This window comes from Chiroxiphia lanceolata, chromosome Z, assembly GCF_009829145.1.
Source record: "Chiroxiphia lanceolata isolate bChiLan1 chromosome Z, bChiLan1.pri, whole genome shotgun sequence".
NCBI lineage: Eukaryota > Metazoa > Chordata > Aves > Passeriformes > Pipridae > Chiroxiphia > Chiroxiphia lanceolata.
The window spans coordinates 32,171,682-32,193,790 of record NC_045671.1 but is presented as its reverse complement, the minus strand read 5'-3'; the positions used below and the strand labels follow the sequence as shown (position 1 = coordinate 32,193,790).

Here is a 22,109-nt window from a genome sequence, read left to right as displayed (position 1 = left end):
TTGGTGGCTAATTTAAAATATCTGGCAAGACAATTGATAGCACCCTTCCTTTGTGTTGTGACAAATGTATTTTGACTGTAGTTTAATAACATAATCCAGCACAACCACGGACATATTGTATATATTATAGCATAGAATTAGAAACATTTTTTGCACATCACAGTCTTTATTCTTTCTGGTTTTTGACAAGGATCTGGATAATTGCCTCAGCAAATGAACTGCTATGTTCAGTCTGTTTCTGTAATTTCAGAAATTGTTTTCCATGCTAAAACTTAGCAAACTTTTACTGACTTAAGTATAAAGAACCACAATGTAATTATGGGAGCAGTATTATTAAAAAGTGTGACAGAAATGACATTTTAACTGACAGCTTTATTACAACAAATCAAATATCTCATGAAGGGCCAGATAGTGAGCAAAAGTATATTCTGCCTCTCTCTCTGTCTCTCACTTTCGTGCACACATGCACGTATGCACACAGGTATCTTAGAACTGAGACTTATCATAGAAATTACTACATAAATGGGATTATAAATTATCAGCTGAGGTTCCCACTGTTCCAAAAAATTCTGTTTAAATTTAAAAATAAGGGAGGTTGTCTTACACATAAATTGAGTATTTAGCCCTTGTTCATCTCCCTTTGTCTGAATATGTTGGTTCCCTTTATTGGTAAAGGGAATTAGAATTATTCCCCTTACATGGATGGAAAAAGTGATTAACATTCCCAAGACTCAGAACCCAGTGAATGACCAGGCTAAGAATGAAACTTAAATTTGCTCTCTTAATCATTGAACCACACTACTTGCAATCAATATGGCCTTGATCCAGAGCCCACTGAAATCAATGAAAAGGAAGGTTTTGACCAGGTCCTGTATGTAATGTAAAGTCCTTCCTCTAGGGTTTTTTTTTTATCCTAATGATGTGGTTATTAAAGTGCAGCTTTTCCATACAATACTTTTCTAAGGAGTAGTTAAAATCAATCAGTGACAGCGATAGAATTTGAATCAGGAGATTCAAAGGGGCCAGCTTCCCCATTTCTAAGACTCCTTTTCACTTGTTTGCTGTGGGACACCTTTTTAGATAATAAATGCTCACACATTCAAAATCCATTCATTGTCTTTCAAAATGCCTGTATTTTAAGTATCTGTGCTGCATTTCTTTATGTTTTTCCAGGGCTCTGTATTCAGTTCTTTGCTTTTAGTACTCCTAAAATGAGCACAACTGCAAAGGGGCATTCCCCAAATATTCCACAAATATCAGATTTGAATCAGGTTTAATAATGTATAGGTTTAGTAATATTTTGAGTTACATGCTCAGTCATTGTCTTGGCAGTCAGGTGTAAATGTTCAACTCTTAGCTGGTGTGAACAACAGTAAGTGAAAGGCTAGCATATATGGTATATCATTGGGCTTGTAAAATGTGTGAAGGCTGGAGCTGTGTGGGTGGTGAAGTGTACTAAAGAAGAGCAAAACCTAAAGGGTCTTGTGAAAATACTTAACTGTAAACATGATTTAAAAATTCTTTTAACTGATCTTCTCAAAATTTAGGACATAGTTATAGTTCTGAAGTCTATGGCAAATATCATGTTTTCAATATTTTCAACACCCTTTTTTTACTGTCTGTGGTGTGACATGTCTGTAGAGTTTTATTAGATTAATAAAATTGCTGCAAAAAAGAGTGAGACTGTCATGAAACATAAAAGGCCATTCCATTTATGTTTTGTAGTTGTTAACATCTGAGAACCAGGAAAAATGATAACAAGTAACTGCAGTACTTACTGAACTGAACCATAGTAATTGTATTTAGTTAATCACTTCACAGAAGTTGACTGTATGAAAATTTGTCTTGATTCATGATCAGTTGTGATCCTTAAAGATCAGTTTGCCTAACAGCTCAGTATCTGTCCACAGATCTGTGAAAAACTAAATTGATTGACCATGTGACATTGATGAGTTCTGGTTGCAATACCAAGGAAATAGTTTAACCAGGGGTTCCTGCTGAGGAGCCTCGTGGTGAAATATTTTTAAACAAATCTTTTGGAAAATAAACTTTGAAACTTATATAAACATCTCCTATAGAAGTCCGTAAATCTTCTGGTTTTTAGTATGCCATTTCAAATGTGGTTTTATCATGTCTGATTCCATGGTTATATTTACCTTTTTTGCGCTGTACTCAGAAAAACATCTGAATACTCTCACATCTTGTTGGTGTCTGGGTCATGCTTGGTGCAACTGTATTAAAAGCATTAAGTACATTTGCAAAGCCTACTTTTCTATACTAAAGACAGAGGAAGTAGATTCATGGGTTCAGAAGGGGTGGAAGGGTAAAAAGATAGGCACATGGATGCTGGAATTTCATAACTAGTGTTTCCCTTGGAGACGTAGTCAGGTAGGTTCACAACCCTGTGTTTTTCTTTTTTTTTTTTGTAATCGTAGTATAATTATGTACTTCATTTAGTAAGACAAGTATTTTCTACTTTTCATCATACTCTGGACACAAGTGGGAGTGAGAGTATGGCTCTGTTTGACTTCCTTTCACCTGAACATTAGAGCTAAAGGGTCTTCTGGCTTAATCTAGTGGGTCATGAGGTGTATTTGCCCCGTGTGCTCCCTGTGCTGGAAGTTTTTATGCACATGGAGTTTTGAGGAGTGTTGCTAATGCCAGTCTGCTTGTTGAGAACCTACTATGAGAAGTGATTCCTCAGAAAATTGCTGTCATGTTGCTCCTTTTTTTACATCCATATCTTGTGTTCTTGCAAAAATCTGGAGTCTTTTAGTAGATAAAAGGAGTACTGTTCGACGAAGTTAAGATAAAGAATAAAAGTGAACCACTTCTGGCCTATACAGTTTTTTCTCAAATTATAGGTATATTTTTGATCTTTCAGATTGCAGGCCTTTTTCCAAATTGTCCATCAGCTACGCAGATAAATTCTGAGTTGTTAAACTCTTCTGGTTCAGAACTGCACCGGTGAACCTCAAGAACATTGCAAGTGCTTCCCAAAATAGTCTGAATTAAGCGGAGCTCCTGATGTTTTGCTTATAATCATTAACCATCCAGGTAACATATGTACATCGAGGACACTGGTAAAAGCTATTTGAAAGGTGTGTGTGGATGGTGAGTGTGTGTCACACATTCATTAAAGTGAATTTCATGCTTCCTCTTTTGGTGATTAATGTCTGTTTGCATTTCAGTAGGATGGATGCACATGATGTGCAATGGCATGTTTTTACATGTGAGCTTTGCAAGGCTGTAGCAAATCAATCAGTTTGCTATTATGCCCATTACTCTCAAAAATGCAGTACTTAACCTTTGATATAAAAAAAATTATATTCTTCTAAATTTGAAAGGATAGTAGTTCTTCCTGATTTTTCTGTAATATATTTCTCATTTTTTCCTGTTTACATCTTTGTCCCTCGTTCTTTCAATTATTTCTCTCTCTCTCCCTCCACCTTCTGCCTTTGTCCCCTCTCTACGCTATGTTCTTTCTCTGCATCTGACCTAGTGCTTCCTTCCTCCTTTACTTCCTTCAGTACTGCTGTCAGATAGGTATTCTGCTTCTCCACGTATTTTTCATTCCCTTGAAGTTTTACAAGGCAGTGGGATAGTTTTGCAACTTCTCCTTGTATTGACTAAACACTTGAAAAGTCATCACTTTCTCATAAGAATGTCAAGGATTTAAGCTTTAGGAAAAAAGGAACAACCTGGCAAAGAACCAAAATATCATTTGACTTTAAAAAGTGGGCCTGATCAAAACCCCCTGAAAGCATTAGACAAATCACAGAAATTTACAATTTTATTATGGGAGAATTATGTAGAAGGTCTGTTCTCATCTGCCGGGGTTCCCTTCAACAGTATTGTATTTGGGTGCTGACACTAAGGAAGAATTTACAGAGCTACTGGAGTTATATGTTTCTTAGTAGCATTTAATAGTATTACTATCTAATAACGATTAGATACTGTCCTACTCAGTAATTAGGAGTAAGATGCCTTCTGAGTTACCAGTTTTGTCAGTCTCCTAGGAAGCATCTGCTTTTCATCTTTGTAGTCTTTACTCAATGGGGCACTGTTTCAGAGAAGGGAAGAAATTTTTAAATGAGGTGAAGAACATTACCATATATGCTTACTGAAAGGTGCATTTTAACTGCTATGCCAACAGACTTGAATGGTAATTTTGAAAAGTAATATATCCGCATGAATATATGGATACCTGCCAATAATGGCCTCCAAAGGTTTCAAAGCAATGGTTTTACAGATGAGACCTCCTTTCTACTGTTTAGTCAAAAATGGCTCTGAGCTTGCTTCTTTACCCCACCTCTGTCACTCATCCTCTCCAATGCTGCAGTGTTTCTTCATTTCCTCAACCCTTCTCCTCAGTTGCCCTTTAATCAAAGTCTAGCAGTTGTTACTAATGATTTGACTTGATCTTTATTTTTTGAGCCAGCCCAAATCCCTAAATCAGATGAAACAGCTTTCAAGCAAGGGTTCTCCTGGCCCTCCCTGACTAATGACCTACTCTTTCAAAGCCTACCTACTTGGAACCTTCCCCACTCTTTGCTCCCTCATCTTGTTCTGCTCCCTGCTCAAAGATGTCCCCACCTCACATCCTGCACCTTTGTCAGCAGCCCTAGGACTACCTGGTTTTGCCCAGCATGCCCTGCTCCACTAGGACACGCGGGATCAGCTCTGGGCAGGCTGCCAGGAGGGGTGTTGTTCAATGTCCAGGAACAGAGGCATTTGAGGAAGAGGAGATGCCCTTCATGTAGCCAGGGAGGATGCATTTGCCTCCAGTGCAGCCCATGGTCCCCCTCACCTCTTTTTCCCCTGCCTGCTGGCACAAGGTAAATCTCAGGCTTTTCTAAGACATCAGAAAAGAGCAGAACTTGCTTGGAGTGGGGAAAATGGGAGAAGAATGGAAGAACAGCACAGACAACAACAGCCTAGATGTACTTTTTGGACTTTTCTCTTCCATGCATACATAGCTGCTCTCCTGCCATCTCCTAATTTGAGAATTTCTGCTTTGTAGAGTTAATTCTCAGACTCTTTTCCTGAGCTGTTAGTTGTGATTGAAAGGTAGAGGAAGTAAGGAGGATATGCAATAAGTCACTCAGAAAGTCAGTGGAATTGGTCTAGAAACAACACCTTCATGCAGTCATGTGAGGACCTGTTCCTTGTTTTCACGTTTGGCTTCAGAAATGCCTTTGTTTTTCTAGCCATTGCAATTGGTAGGTGAAATTTAAACATGAATAAGCAGAGGCTGCCTGTTTCTGTTTTGAAGACAGACCTGCTAGACTGACTTTTTTGTGCTGTGTGTCACGATAGCATATCAGTGTACTGGTCCTGCACTGCTGAGAGATACCTGCACTGCTTTTATACAAAATTACTTGAGTGCCAGAAGCAATGTGGCCAAGCATGTGTGAAGTGCTGCTTTTGCAAAGCTGTGCAGAAGAGCTTTAGGAATTTCTGTATGGCATTCATTCTAGTCTGCAATATGGACATCATTGGCCCCCTTCCTGCTGCTGGCCCAGCCAGGCAATGAATCAGTGTTTTCATTTCTGAGAAATGTGCTAAGACCATGCTAAAGGCCACTGCCATCTTGTGTAGTTTGATCTTTGCTTAGGAAAACTGAGATTTTGTACTTGGTGTTCTCACACATTTAAAAATTGTGCCGATACATATATTTTAAAAAATAAGTGTGGAAAGGGAAAACTAAATATCATTAATTTATAACTTCTTGATAATGAAAAGATCAAGTTCTTTGTTGCAAAGACAGGAAAAAGTGCATCTAACCTAAGCTGGTAGGTCCTCTGTGACAATGTACTTCACTAAAACTGCTTTAAGTAAGACTAACATTGAAAAAAAGGCTAAAACTCAGACATGCTTTTTCCTTCTGTTTTATGTGGGGTTTTTTCAATTTGAAAGGGATTTACATTGATTTAAAGACATTTTTCTAGATTTTGCTTTGAATACAAATCATGTCATACAGCTTTGCCAAAATAAACTTGGCAGCTTACATTTTCTTTACTTTTTTTTTGAGTGTTGGCATGTAATGAATATTAATGACGCATCACTTCCTGGGTTTTAGCTTGATACTGTAAATACTGCTTTTTAAAATACCAAGAGCCAGTGTGCAGTTAAGTCTTTAATTAAATTAGATTAATTTATAAAGAATGTACATTTTCTATTAAGAATGTTGAAAATTTTATTTTTTTTTTTTAAATTTAAGAAAAAGTAATTCTGTGAGTTTGACTGCCTTCTTAGATATTTAGCACATCTTCTTCTGTCTCTGTGTTTAAAATCCTGAGGTTAAACTCCTTTTCTTTTTGAGGATTTCACAGCAGCAAGCACGTTGTCAGCAATCAAGTCATAATAGGGAAAAGTGAATCAGTCTACATAAAGTGGAACTGACCTGAATTTGATCCTTAAAGTCAAACTAACCACAACTATTTTGAGGTTTTAATTTGTTTGTTTGTTTGTTTGTTTAGAAATTACTATCACACACCTCTGCACCATCTGGCTTTTCCTAGGAGTGGAAACAGACTTATCAACATACTATAACAGAGTCTGTTTTTGTGATGTGTCTGACAGAGTTGCTACCCAAAAACTCTGGAAATCTCACCAGAAGGATGGCTTTTGTGCAGTTTCCAGACCAGTTTTCACACCAAAGAAGTTTGGGTGATAAGCAGAATGGAGAAAAGAGCCTATGCTTGTGATTGCATCTTGTTTTTGCCAATTGCTAATTTTTGCTAGACTGAATGTTGCTTTTAATTATGACCTGGTGGAACTCTCACAAAAATGAGAAAAAAGTCTCCCATTTGTTTCACTGTGGCTTGAACTTTTCATCATGAAAATCTGCAGGCTGTAATGAGGTGACACATGAGTTTCTTAGAGCTCAATGTTATCCTGTCTTTATGTGCCTGCTTGTTTTATGGTTGTGTCATCTATCGTGTAGACCCTGAAGTCTAGGCAGAGAAACCCATTCCATGCTGCCTGTGCTTTTGTCCCGCAGGAGAAAAACTTGCAGTTAAGGGCTGAGTGTGATATGTGTAAATATTTACTGCACGGCTGCTAATGACATGCATGTTTGTGGAGGTGGATGAAAGCAGTGGATGAAGCAGGAGCTTCAGGGAATGGCATTTGTGATGACGAGGATGGCAGCAAGAGGCTGTCTGGCAGCTCTCATCAGAGCTGCTGCTGAATTAATCTGGGGAGGAAGGGCACTGGGGAGCAGCTACAGCAATGTCCATGAATAAGGATGTCCCTGATGCCTCCTATGGTTACCACTGTTTTAAATGTTCCTGTGCAGCCCTATTGTCCCACAAGCATCGATGTGCTGAGAGCAGAATTTGATCTATGTGTTAGATAGTTAGGCTGATAGCTTTGCGCTTCACTCTCTTAAGCTGATGTGTTCGAACTGTGCTAGAAAGATGATATAGATAGGAAACTATAATAATCTTCTCAATTTTATAACCTAGGAGAAGGAAGATTGTTACTGACAGATTTCCAGGTTACTATGTTAGGCTCTTTTTTCATAAAGCTGTAAAAAACCCTCTGATGGGCTTACTCTGCCTTCAGTGAAGCAGGACAACACTCTTATTGATTGCAATAGGAAGAGGCTCTGGGCTGGTGTGTTACATGCAAATGTGTTGCGCGCATTTCACTTTTTACCAGCCTGGTCTGCTTTTTCCACAAATGTGCCCAGTATGTATATGTATTTACTGCAAAGCATTTGCATATTAAATGGTGAAAAAAGTAAGATTTGTCATGTGATAAACTTCTGGGTGCTATGACGGGAGTAAATGCAGGGTTTAGCACGAGCACTACATGTTCACATAAGTATACATGCTGGATTAGAGCCTGCAGACTGGTCTTTGCACTTGTGTAGTGAGTGGCAGCAGGATTACTGTAGCTGATGCTACACTTGGTGAGATCTAACACCACAGTGGCAGAAGGCAAAATGAAAAAAATGTTAAACATGCACTGAATATTGTATTCCTCTGGATACAGTTGGGAGAGAACTTGTTAAAGAAACTAGGAATGTACTAAATGCACTCAGTTGACTTTGTCTATGAGGATGTGTGTTGATTTTTAAAGATTCTGAATGCTGACGAATCAAAATGGTCATTCAAGATCTGATAAATATAAAGTACAAATGAGCACTGTTTACTCCTGGTATTGCAATGAACTAGAAGATAAAAGGGTTCAAATACAATGGATGCTGCAAAGTGGCAAAAGTTGCTGTTACTTTGATGCAGCAGATTAGAATACATTCTTCTGGATAGTGTAGCCTGATTGTTCCTAGGACTTCTGTATTGCTGTAGTCTTTCTCTGCTGAATGCATGTAACTGAATTGATGAGTTTTATTTAGTAAAATAGCTTATTTTCATTTAAAAAAAAAAAAAAAAGAAATTTTTCTTCATTAGTTGGTGTGCTGCCCTTTCTTCAGAATTCTCAAACTTTGAGTATGCCATGAGTATGACTTTCCTTATTCCAGCTCTGAGGAACAAGATGCAGGAACAGGCTGTTGCAGCAAAACTGTAACTACCATTGCCTGATCTGTTTTAGATTTTTGGATAAACAAGACTTCAGAGTCCAGAGATAATATTTCAGCATGCATTTCAAAGATAAATTCACCTATTAGTGTGAGGGAGAAGCACATTTTATCAAATTCAGACTGGTGACCACTCCTGTCACTAAATAAAACCAAAAGCAATGGAAAATGTAAATATAACAGAATCTTGCTAACTGTGGTTTTCCCTTTGGTGTAGTCTAGTATCTGAGTTCTCGACTGATTTTAAATAAATATATGTAAATTAAGCTTTTATAAGATAAGAAATTAGAAGAAAAACTGATTCTTTATTTAAATGCAAAACTTCCTGTTTGTTTATATGAAGACGCTTTCCTAATTGCCAAACCAGAAGAGGGCATATTTATCTTTCAAAAACAATTTGATATTCATTTGGCCTAATTTAGCTAATTTAGCTACAATTAGTGTGAACTACAGAAGACAGTAATACTAAATTCATAAGGTCAGAGCAAGAAGTACAGCATCTCTTGACTACGTGATTTGGTGCTCAGGAACAAGTTACTGTGATAGAAGCTGTGGTAATGGGCTGGCTACAGTCTACCATAAATGTATAAACAGTTAGCAGTTTGATTACATAGAAGCCTTAATCTCAGGACATTGTACAAGTGAATGCACATCATGTAAACCTCTAGAAATGATAGTGGCGCTGCACATTTCTTACACAATGTAGCAGGTGTAACACAGGAGGCAATGTCACTTATGCAGCTTGGTGACAAATGTAAAAAGCAATGCTACTGGGAGGTAAGCTTCCTACACTTTGTTGGTCATCTTCCCAGAATTGTGCTTAAAAATTATTTTCTTCTGCTTACTGCTTCTAAAGTTTTAAGCACATACAGAATTTTCAGACAGCCATCAGTTAAACAAATAAGACAGAAATAAACTGCTTCTGTTCTCCCTCCAACATTGCTCCCCCTCTACCTTCCTCCCTTACTGATGTCACTCATTGAAGAGTAAGTGTTTAGGCTTATTCCAGTGTACTGTCTGTGATAGACGTGGTTGCTCGTGTCCAAATTCTTGGGCAGATATGGAGGATTGACAGTGGGAGCACTGCTGTTATGCCAGAAAGCACAGTACTCAGCTGGATTCTATGGGTTTTGAAGTTCTTCTGCATTCCTCAGTTTAGGGCTATCCATGTGTCCTTGAAGCAGAGATTATTTTTAAAAGACAGGGTTTGAGACATACGTTGCAACCACTGGGTTCCTTTACTTTGTATTAATCCTAATAGTTAATAGTAACACATGCATTCAGTATGGAGGTGTACAGCCAACATAAAATCTATTCTGACTTCACTGTCAGCAATTTACGTTATTTTGTTCTCAGGTCACACCGAGGACTATCTCTTTAAATGGCAACCACCTGATTCTGATTAGTTTTCTTTTTTTTTCTGCTCATGTCATCAACTGTTACAGATAATATTATAAAAAGAAGGAGTAAGAAGGAGAAAGAAAGTTATGTAACATCAAGATCTTCAGAACCTCTGCATGTATTGAAGGTACATGCCAAAATAGTGTCCCAAGTTGAACTGAGTACTAAAAAATTGGGAAGTATCAAGAAATAACTAATGAGGGTCACTGTCAATGATGTGGAACGCTCTCATTAGGTAAAGCCTTTATCTCTAACTGTCTCGCATACAGTCTTTTTACACACACTTAGTATTGTAATTTTTTCTTTTAATGGAAAGTTGTTAAAAATAGGCATTGCTCACTTTTGCATGTGACAAGGGAGCAATGTCTTTTTCCAGTTGATTGGAGTTTCGTTTCCTTGAATCCTTGAGAATTAATTGAAGGTGGTAACTGAGGAAGAGGAAGGCAGCTCTGTTCCTGCATATTCATTGAAAAGATACTGGTTTTCCCATTTAGAAATGTGACTGAATCTGCTGTCTTCTACCCAGAGTCATAATCTGGGATATATTGTCTCTTGTTTCTTCTCACACTGGTTCACAAATTCAGAAATTAAGAGAAATTTTAGCACAGCATATGCATTGGTAAGTCCAGACTGAGCTTCTGTGTATCTCCTCTGCTCACCCTGAGACGGACAGAAACCACTGTGACAATTATGATATACAGTGGTAAAGGTAATTTCGGAGGATGAGTTTGTGTTACCTCCCGTATGCTTTCAACGGAGACTTGCTGACTAAGCACAACCTCCTAAGTATTGCATCAGCCAGAGTCACAAGTGGTACAGCATGTATCTTCTATTCTGTGAAAATTAGTTTTGTTACTGTGAAGAATGTTTACACTCACAGAACTATGGGCACACATATTTCTCACTCTCCTAGTAGTTTGTAGATTTTATTTCCTCATAAGAGTTAGTAAAACACCATACATACAGACATTATGGTGTTCTGTGCCTTTTGTTAGCAACCCTGGTGTAGCACCCTTCGTAATCTGATGCTCACATTGCACCAGACTCCCTAATTCTGAATGAGAAGGAATCTCTTCATATTTAGTCAAGACCAAATTTCTTGTATAAAAAAAAGTTAAGTGATTCCACAATCATTAACAACTCGCTTTTCATTGCTGAAAGAAACCATCTCTGGAGAAGAGGGTTACATCTGTGAGAAAGCTACTGCCCAGCAGTGAGAGAAATGAAAATTTTCAACTCACATAATATTTCAGGGGTTCTAGTAATGCCTCCATGGAAGGTGTCTTTGAAGGTCTTACAAGAGTGACCTTCACCATCACTATTGTTATAATTTTCATTTGACCATCGATTCCCTCACTGGTGACTGAGCGATCATTTACACACCAGCGTACATCGTTTCTTTGTAATAACAACTTCCTTTGCTTGAAGAATGAAGCCTCGGGGTCTAGTGATTTTACCTGTGACTGTCTTGATCTGTGAATATGCTACTCCATAGTAAGAGAAACTTGCGAACATTTCATGTTGCCGTTCAATCAACATAACACTCAAGAGCTGCTTAACAGAGAAAGGCAAATTTTGTTTCCACCAAGCTGGATGTTGCAAACTAGTGAAAATGCAGCATTTGGCCCAAAGAGATGCTGTGTAGTGTGACTTGCTCTTCTGGCAATTTGAAGATGTGCCTTTTTACAGGACTTCAGAAGCTGGAATTGTTACATGATCTTTTTATGTGTTGTACTTGGCTCACATGGTGATTTAATTATTGAATTGTGTGAGGGTTTTTTCTACCTTTAAAGAATATGAATATGAGTATATGTAAACAGTGAGGATGCTAGTATTTGCAGAATCAAGTGTATGGTTGGTAGGCTTTAAAAAATAGCAGTACCAACTGTAAAAGACTTAGAAATATGTATCTTTTTTTGTAGGCCTTTACTTGTCTTCTAGGTTGTTTTTGTTTGTTTGCTTGCTTGGGTTTTTTCATTAACAATAGCTCTGTCTTATCATTACTGTATTAAAGATAAATATTGTCTCTATGTATGACATGGTAGTAGATCTTACTTATATTTTACACCTCCTCAGATTGTCTTTGTGTACACTGCAAATGTGTTTTGCCATAAACAGCATGTCTTGCCTTAGATGAGCTGGACGTTGTATGTTGTAAATTTGTACAATTACAGTAGTGGTTTTAAATGCATGTTATAATGATTTAATGAGACATAAATTTGAAGATCAAAACTCTTTAAATTTGAAGGTTGTGCAAAGGAGGAGGTATGAGAGAACAAAAATCTTCTCAACTCATACATGATGTTGTGGGATGGAAATCTATGAGTAAGTACATTAGGAAAAAAAACCATAACTAACAAACCAACAAAAAACCCCAAAACGAAAATCCCCTACTTGAATAAAAAGAACAGGCAGCTAAAACTTTTGCTTTGGTTTATAAAAGCAAGTAAATATAATTATTATTATATTCTATTATATATATTTGTGTTCTTGAGTATAGCTAAAGGACAACTTCCTATGAATTAATGCATTCCTTTAGAATTGCAGTAGATTTTCATAATTTTTTTAAAACATTCCTATTGTAACCTACATCAAAAGGGCAGCTATGTTTCTTGTGTCTGACTATACATATGCATTATAAAAAAGTGAGTCTACTGTAATTACCAGTTTGCAGAACGAATTCCTGCAGGGTTTGTACTCTCCCCATTAGTAAAAGAGATAAGTTGAAATGTATTAAAATTTCACTGTACAACTGGGAGTTTTTGTTCACAGTAAATGTGGTAATGTTTCTTCATTGCTTGACTGTTTGTGTTTAAATTTAGGCAGTATGCCCAACAGGGACAAAATTATAGGATAAAGCTATGTATAAAAGAAAATCCTTCTGAGAAAACCAGTGATATCTCCCCCCACCCTCCTTCTCTCTCTTTTTCTTTCTCTCTCTGGTTAGACACACACACACACACACACACACACACACACACACACACACACGTATGTATATATATATTATATATATATATATATATATATATATATACGTGTTCTATTCTGGCCAAGGAGAAACATTTTATGTATTTCCATTTCTGTTTACTGTAATTCTTCTCTCTCATACATAAGATGAAGGGATAGAGTATACTTTAGTGAACCTTCATGAAAAAAAATCCATTACTCTATTTTCAGGAGGTATTGAAGAAGCAAAATTTAAAAGTTACATTACTGAGAGACATACATATTTAAATAATGAATGACCTTAATGAAGAGAAAACTTTGCACCTATTAATCTGGCTTTTTGGGGGCCATGTTAAAAAAAAAAGGTTGTGTGGTTTGTTTGTTCTTATTTGCTTACAGTGTCAGTTTTGTGGCTGACAGAGTTGGTCACTGAAGGAACAGTGCAGGATTGAGTATTTTGACAGTAGAAATAAGAAGTTATTGCTTTAGGTTATAAGTTAAAAACAGGAGACATAGTACAGAGTGTTGACCTTGATGAAACAGAAAAGATAATTTTCTTTTTAGAATTATTTTCTGCTCTTGAAGAGCAGATTAGACAGCAAACAACGTATTTGTGATATTCTTAAAGGAGAATTCCTAAATAAATGGACAGAAAGGAATAGCTATTCCAGGACCCATGCTGCATTTTACTTTGTTTAATTCAGATGTTGCTTATTCTATAGATTTATAGAAGAAAAATGTTGAAAATAAGAAATCTAACTGCTGATGTTGCCAACATAATTTTGTGTGGATGTTTACATTTTTCTTATAAGGTTCTCTGTTTACCTGTTAAAGGTGATATTTTTGCGTATTTGCATCTTGTAATTTTTACTGGACAGCCTGTGACTGAGATCGATCAAGGCTAGTCTAGAGAGAGATATTTATCTGATCACCTTTAAGGCTTCTGATTAATTTGTCGGGATACAATTAATGAATAACAGATACTAGATTTAATAGATTTGTTGTTTGATTTAAAAGATTTAAATAACTCTTTTTGAACCATTTATAATCTACTGAAAAAGAATCTTCTTTCGTGAATTACTGACCCAATGGTCCATGTAGTGTAAAAAAAATATGTTGACAGCTTCTTTCCGTGCTCATACTACATCAACAGGCCCTATGTCTTTTTAAGATACTGCAGGAAAATTTCCATTTGGAGGATGCTTTATTTAGTTTAATTTTTACATCACAAGCTTTGAATTATTGGTTTACATACTTTCACAAGGCTGATACTACAGTATGGGGATCTCAGTATTACCCAATATAGTTGCCAGCAGATGCACTTATTTTCCACAGAATCATCACCTGGACTTTCCATAGAATCATAGGGTCATGGAATGGTTAGGGGCGGAAGGAACATTTAAAGATCATCTAGTTCAACCCTCTGCCATGGGCAGGGACATCTTCAACCAGAGCTCCATCCAACCTGAACTGGAATGTTCCAGGGATGGGGCATCTACTACCTTTCTGGGCAACCTGTTCCAGTGTTTTACCACCATCCTTGAAAAAATTTTTTTTCCTTATATCTAATTTAAATCTACCCTTTTTTAGTTTAAAGCTATAACCCCTTGTCCTATCACTACATGCCCTTAGAAAAAGTCCCTCTCCAGCTTTCTTGTAGCCTTGTTTAGGTACTGGAAGGCTGTTACAAGGCCTCCTTGGAGCCTTCTCTCACCATGGCTCAACTACCCCGATTCTCTCAGGCTTTTCTCATAGGATAGGTATTCCAGCCCTCTGATAATCTTCATGGTCCTTCTTCAGACTCGCTCCAACAGGTCCATGTCTTTCCTTTGCTGAGGACTCCAGATGTAGGTGGAGTACCCCAGGTGGGTCTCACCAGAGCAGAGTAAATGATTGATCCAGGGTGAGCAGGGCAGTAAAAACAGTGGAAGCAACTTGCTGCCTATGCTCTCTAAAGAAGATGGTAATTTGTGCTTTCTTGAGATGAGGACCTGGGTGGAGCTTGCAATGTTATTCTCTAGAAGAGTATGTGGTTGAACTCCAGTGACTGACAGTGTTGGTTTCATAACATGAATCTGGTTTTCAACTATAAGAACAAATGTCTGTGTTTGCTAACATGCTGTCACGTGTGGGAAATCTCATTCTTAAATCAACTATGTGTTTTCTCTTCAAATTTTAAGCAAAGAACCACTTGTCAGTCTTATTTTTTTCAGTGCTAACAACTTTGTCTGTGGTGCCTGAGAACCTCAGGCTAGTTTTACATGTTGCGGAAACATAGGGTAATACTTTACCTTTAGTCTTCGGAGAATATCCTGTTGACAGCACTGTGAGTTGAGTGTCTAGAATCAGGATGAAAGGTCTACAGAAAGTTACTGAAAAATAACAAATATATTTTGCATTGTGTTTTCTCTAAAAAAGTCTAGGTAGCATTCCTTGACGCAGGATTCCACTTTTGGAAGTGTCTGCTGTAGAACTGAAGAGCAACTCCTAAATTAATAGATTACAAATTATTTTTTTTCCTTGTCTTCTTATTCCCTATTCACTTACCAGCTCTTTCTCCAGAAGACTTGAAAATAGTTTTATAAAATGCTTAAAGACTATGTTGTCCTTGTTCCAGGAAAAGCTGTTTTATCCTATTAACAGCTTTCTCTCTTGTTAGCATCCTTCCCTTCGTATTATATTAGTAAGAGTTTTCTTGAATGCCACAGAGAAATATAACAATATTACTACCTTTCGAATTGTATTTATTGAAAATAAATACAAGTAAGAAACAATGTGATGTGAAATTGCTAAGAAAATACTGCAATGCCGTGAATAACTCAGAAGATCTTTGAGTATCTCTAAATGGGAGAGAGATCAAAAGTGTCGTAACATTACATGAATGTTTCAGACCATTCAAATGCAAAGTATATTCCCCCTTACTGTTTTTTGTTTGGGGCAAAGCATTATTAGACTGCAGGTATTGAAACTAGTAATGGTCATCTATCAATTAAGGTTATTTCCTCTAGGTGATTCCTATGTTTAAAATCATTAATTTAAGAGTGGTAAATCAACCTAAGATTGTATAATTAAAAAAAAAAATCTGTTAAAATTTTTGTGCCAGCAGGACAAATAGTAACACCAAATGCTTCTGCCTTACCTTTTATCCTCATACTTTACTATGTTGTGTGAGCAGTTTATTAGCCTTCTCTCTGAAAATGGTAAGTAAGTATTATCATTGCCCATTTTTTTCAGATTGGGCAGTTAGAAATTGAGTTGTTAAGTAAGCAACTTGACCAGTGCCCCACAGTACATCTGTGGGAGTGACACACCCAGGATCAGAATCAAGGCATTGCTCCTTTTCCAGTCCAGTGTTTTGGCTGCAGAATTACCCATGTAAACATTTTAGCAGAGTTTAAAAATTGTCATATTTATACCAGAATTATGTGATGGAGACATAAGATCTCCCTGTAAACACAGAAATATTTCTGCATATGTCTGCTTCTTTCTGGAGAAAGTATGGCAAGCACTTCCACCCCAGTTTTCCTTCTTTCTTACAAGTTAAAAAGTACTTTGGAAATGTTGCCTGCCCGTGGGAAGGGGGATAATGAATCCCTTGTTTTTGATTGCTTGTGGGTTTTTTTGCTCTATCTATTTAAACTTTCTTTATCTCAGCTCACAAATTTCATCACTTTTACTTTTCCAATCCTCTCCTCCATCCCACTCTCGCCCAAATCGGGTGGCTGTGTGGGGCTTAGTTGTCAGCTGGAATTAAACCAAAACAATTCTCTGTAATACCAAGCTCATTATAGGCAGGTGACACTGTGCATTTCCCAAATGTCAGTATACAAACGATCCTCCTTTTGATGTTAATTTAAAAATAGACTGTATTGTACTCCTGATTTGCCAGCTATTAAAGGAGTATAATTTCATTGGGATCTTTTTGCCATGCTGTGGTCTTTTAAAAAAGTACTTAATTGACAGGACAAAAATATTTATTTGGATTCATGAAATAGTAAAGAAGAGAAGTGACAGATTTTCTAAGAGCTGTTTACAGACCATATAAAATGTACTTTGGAAAAGAAAGAAAAAACTCCCAAGGTAAAACAGTAGTATGGTACAGTCCTGCACTGAGCAATGGTGTCAGCTTAGATAGACAGATTTTGTCTTCTTCACTTTATAACAAAGAAACAGTAAGAAAAAAAATAATGGCAGAGGAGACTCTCTATTAAAAAAGTGCTGAAACATGTGCAGAATTTACCTGTTGTCTGCTGCTTCATAACTTACTGTCATAAGTCAACATAAACCAACATAAGTGTAGATTTCTATGTTTCTCATCAGCCTCTTACTCATTAACTTTGATTATTTTGATGTGGTGTCATGTCTCAAGACCAACTACTATATGGCTCTAAATTATTCTCCCAATGACAGTGTTACTTACTTTCAATAAAATATTGGTTCAAAATTAGGTATTGGGCATTTCCAATATAGAATAAAACTATTTGACAATAGATAGAAAATGTTAATTTAACATACTGGGTTTTTTTGAAGTTGAGAGATAAGTTGCAAAAAGTGTTTTTTGCTTTTACTTTTCCAAGTAAACTTGGAAACTTGTACTTTTCTGAGTAACCTTTGCTTTTACTTTTTACTTTTGCTTTTACTTCTTTTAATTTCATGCAAATATTTCATTTATTGATATAAACTACCAACACTTTTATTGTTTCTAAAATCATAAATGAAATCATTTTTTCTGTCAATTAAGTAGGGGAAGTTCTTGCCTGTATTACAAAAACACATAGAACTTGTGAATTGCCACATTATACAAAATCTAAATTTTAAGTATGTGTACGTGTATATATGTGTGTATTTAAAACCCTTGGCATTCTTGTTAATTCATACATTTGTGCAAAGTGCGTATACACTTAAGAGTCTTACTGATTTTAATGCACCTGTCAAGAACTGCACCAGTTGGCTGGTCTGCAGTCTTGCAGAAAAGATTTCAATGACCAGATCACCCTCAAGCTTCATGCTCCTGTGTCTGGTTAACAGTGGATTTAGATTGTGTGAGCTCTGTAGGATAAATGTATGGGTGATGCATTAGACAGGTAGATTGTACAGAGAGTGGATATAGTTTACTCCGTTATGTATTTAGATGCACAGTAATATATTATAGATGATTGGATAGGGGACATTTCTTAAATACCTTTTTGTACTTGAAAAAGGTGAGGCAAGGACATGAAGAGTAAAGCTCTGTTAACACTGCCACTGCATAGAAGGATGTATCTAAGACTTCAGTAAGATGCTATTCAACCTCACAGGACTCTCGAGGCCTCATCACAAGTTATGTTAAGAATTTTTATTGCAAAATTTACCCATCTCTCCAGAATATTATATCGTTTAAAACTCCCTTCATCTCTTGTAGTCACTGGTAAGAACTCCAGAGGAAGAATCATATCTCTTTTTCACATGTTCTCCTCCTTCTCCCACACTGTAATCCCTTTCATGGTAGATTATTGCCTCTTATGCCTTGGAAGCTCTGCAAAATAGACAGATTGATTTTCCACCACTGCTATAGGCTATTTCTATTAAAGTGTGAACAATATTTACTTTTTAGATATAATCAAATCACCCAAACAATATTAAATGAATATCCTTGGTCTGGGGAAAACCCACAGACGTCAGGTCTAACATCTTTTAATGTTAGCCATACAAACTTACGCATACATGTACTAGAAATCATGCTTTAATATTAAGAAGAGTTCCCTTCTTTCTGTGTTATGCTTTACAGGAAGAAGATCTCAAAGAGAGCAGCAGGATATTTCTGAATGTTTCAGTGTCAATTATAAAATTTTAGGATTTTAGGAATCAGTGGTATAAACTATTGTAAATGATTCTACTGAAATCCAGTCTATTTCCTCCACAGGTCCTCATTACAATTTTGATAGAAATACAAGCAAAGTTATGTTAGCAACTCACTTGAAGGGATGTATAAAAATGTCTGAGAACTCCTGTTAACTGAAGGCCATTGATGTGGTAAAACATAACAGCATGTCTCAAGAAGCTGTAGAAAACCATGTTTTGTTACATACTTAAGGATATGTAACCTGGAAGTTGTCATCTAAATACATGGTTGCCTACCAGCTAGTACAGAGGAGGCTGTATTTGCTGATTTTACCCTTTCTTTTACTAGGAAAAGTCATTGCTTTTTTTCCCTTGCCTTCTGTTCTCTCTGTCTTTCTTAGAGAAATTTCTAGGAAAACCTTAGTCAGGGAAGATTTATGATTCTTTCCCTACAAAATAGTTTAATATGCAAAGTCCCATTGCATAAACTTTTTAGCAAAATCGCGGGAAGGCAGAATTACAGGGCATGACTTCCAGAATGCCTAGCTGTACTCTTTCAGAAGCGCTTTCTGGCAAAAGTTTAATATTGCTACACCCTTATACCTACTCTTTAACAGATTTGAACAATGGTTACAATATTTAGGGGCTACAAACTCACCCAGGATCTTTTTCTTATCCAGACTTCCGACCCCACCCCTTTCAAATTAAGCAGTAACAGATGTCTGACCACAGTTTCCCCAACACACACTGCTATCTACAAGCACACCAGCTACTGTGTCTTAAAATTCTGCCACTGGAAAATGGAGATCTGCATTACAGCTTTGGGTTCTTAGGTGAATCTATGCCGCATTCACCTCCAGCTGCCATTCTCGGTCCTTCCTGGATCTCTTGCACAAGCTCTCACTGACTTCTATGCTCAAATGCTTTTGAAAAACAGTAGAAAAACACTGATAATAATTTGGATGCATATCCTTGAAAAACTCAGTTTTCATTTTGAAGATCTTCAAGGACAGTACTTTCTTTTGTGTTTAGTGAATGTTAGTGTTCTATCCCTGTGTGTAAGAACACAGACTACTTCTGGCATCTTGAATCCTTTCTTCACCCAGTTACGTTGGCTTCATGTTGGATATTGTAGTGATCTGAGGTAATTGCAATGATTCTGAACAAACTGAGTAAAGTGAAAAATTTATCTTTGAAATAAAGATTGAGATTTTTCAATAGCCGCTACTACTATAGAGTGCCTCAAAATTTATGTTGCATCTACCCTGGTAACACTTTACTATTATTGTGTCTGGTTGTTGTTCAGGGAATTGTAGGCATCAGGCTAACAAAGTAATTTGCCTAAAATCATGCCAGAGATTGAACTAGAATGAGTATCTCCAACCCTAAATGAGCATCTTGCAGCTTGAGGGGTAATCCTCAAGACTCAGAAGTGTGCATGGGATTCTCTGTGGTGGAATGGGGAACTACTGAAACCAAATTACAACCTGGCATCCACACACGTGCTGCAGAAAAAGCAGCCAAGTAAGGCCAGACAATATTTTGGCCTTGCTAATTGTCTTTTGAGTTTCTCATGCCAATCTATATTACTTTATAAAAGTGCATAGCTCTTTTTGAAGACTTTTCAGATTTAGTTACTTGGGGGAAAAGCTGACATTTTCACGTTTCTGAAAAATTTCGATGAACTTTTTTTGCAATATAGAAGGTAGAAATTATACTGATTAATTAATCTTCTTCAACACTTTACATCATCAATACTCTCTTTAACTTAGGAAAGAAGAAAAGAAACATGTAACCTAAACTTTTTTTACCCCATCTTAAATCTATAACAGCTAAATGGATCATTTTTAACGTGTGTAATAAAACCTACTCTTAGGTTGAAGCATTGTATTTCAGGTTCAAACTGAGTCAAATTTTTACGGACAACCTGTTAGTCTCTAGGCCAAAAGGAGATAGGGTTGTAATGGAAATGCTGATGAACCTTAATAAAGCAGCTCTACCAAATGTCAGAGTTTCATCTGCTACATGTACTACACTATATTACACCTCTTATACATACTGTAAGTGACAAGTGAACAAATCAAAATACCATCGAATGCAACAAATATGTGTCACATAGGTGCAGAGATCTAAAAAAGGTAGTGAATGTGAGAAAATCTTTTATGGTCAAATAAGAATACCATTTTTTAAGACCTCCTTCTTGCAGTACCATTAATTACTGAGTTCATTAATTAATGAACGTATTAGCAAAAGAACACCATTACTGACCAGTGGAGACCTGATATATTACTGAGTCAATAAACTATTGAACATGAAACAGGGCCTTTCAGGAGAATTTTTTCTTATAACCCACAAACACATATATTATTCTTGCGTAGTCAGCACTTCTTTGGTACCCTTACATTTCATATTGCTAATTCTTTTAATCAGGCATACATAGAGCAGTGTTTTATAACCTAGCTAATGAGTAATTGGACAGGTGACATTGGGGCTGAGGACCTGAAGTGTCAGGCATAATAGAGCAGGATTTTTTTTCTCCAGTAGGTTTGTAAAAGATTGTAAAAGAGCAATAGGATAGGAGGGATAAAGGACTCTTGTACCCGAAATTTGTCAGAGAGATACAGATATTAAGTATATCCCTGAACTACAAGTGTCTTTAAATTGCTGTCTAATGCAGATAAATAAGTAAAAAGATCAAACATTTAGAATAACTCTGAACCTTTTTCATTGTCAGCAGCCAAGGAGTTTAGCTTGGGCAAGCTAGTGCTGAATGTAATTTTTTAAAGGCAGTATAGTTAAGATAATTATTTTTTAGTGTGGAAAAAGTGTGTGAATGTGTCTGTTAATTCCTTGGAAAAGGCAAGTGTCTTCATAATTCTTCAGGATTGCTGTGGCAATAGGTACCAAGCACCCTTCCTCCACCTTAGCCCCAAGTAATCATTGATTGCATCTAAATCTATAGAGATATCTTTTCCTGGCAGCTCTGGTAGTTACAGTAGATTGTTAATCTGTGAATGATCAGAATAAGCGTCCCCGTCTCAGAAATCTCCATGCAAATTACATCTAAATGCATGCCATAAATTTATTAGCAGCAGTTTGAAGTGCACAGGTCATCTTCTACACTATTTAAAAACATATGTCTGTTACATTATAAAGAGTCTCATTCAATTTATATTCACTTTTCTGTAGATGTAGCTAGCCCCTGCCAAAGTAAACCTGTGTAATTTTTGAAATAATTTTTAAAAGTAAGATGAGATATTAATAATGTGTATTATTTAAGCAAATTTGAGATCTCTCTATAGGACTGGAGTTTTAGAATTGCTACTCTGAAACAGAGAAATATATGTTTAACAAATGAGAAGTGTTAGGAGCTAGAGGACTATGCCTAGAT

At 36.6% G+C, this 22,109-nt stretch overlaps 1 protein-coding gene across 1 annotated transcript in view; it reads left to right on the top strand.

Annotated features, from left to right (window-relative positions):
- Positions 1–22,109, top strand: part of BNC2 (basonuclin 2) — a 329,796-nt gene that overhangs the window by 186,634 nt on the left and 121,053 nt on the right. The gene's annotated exons all lie outside the window — the stretch shown is intronic.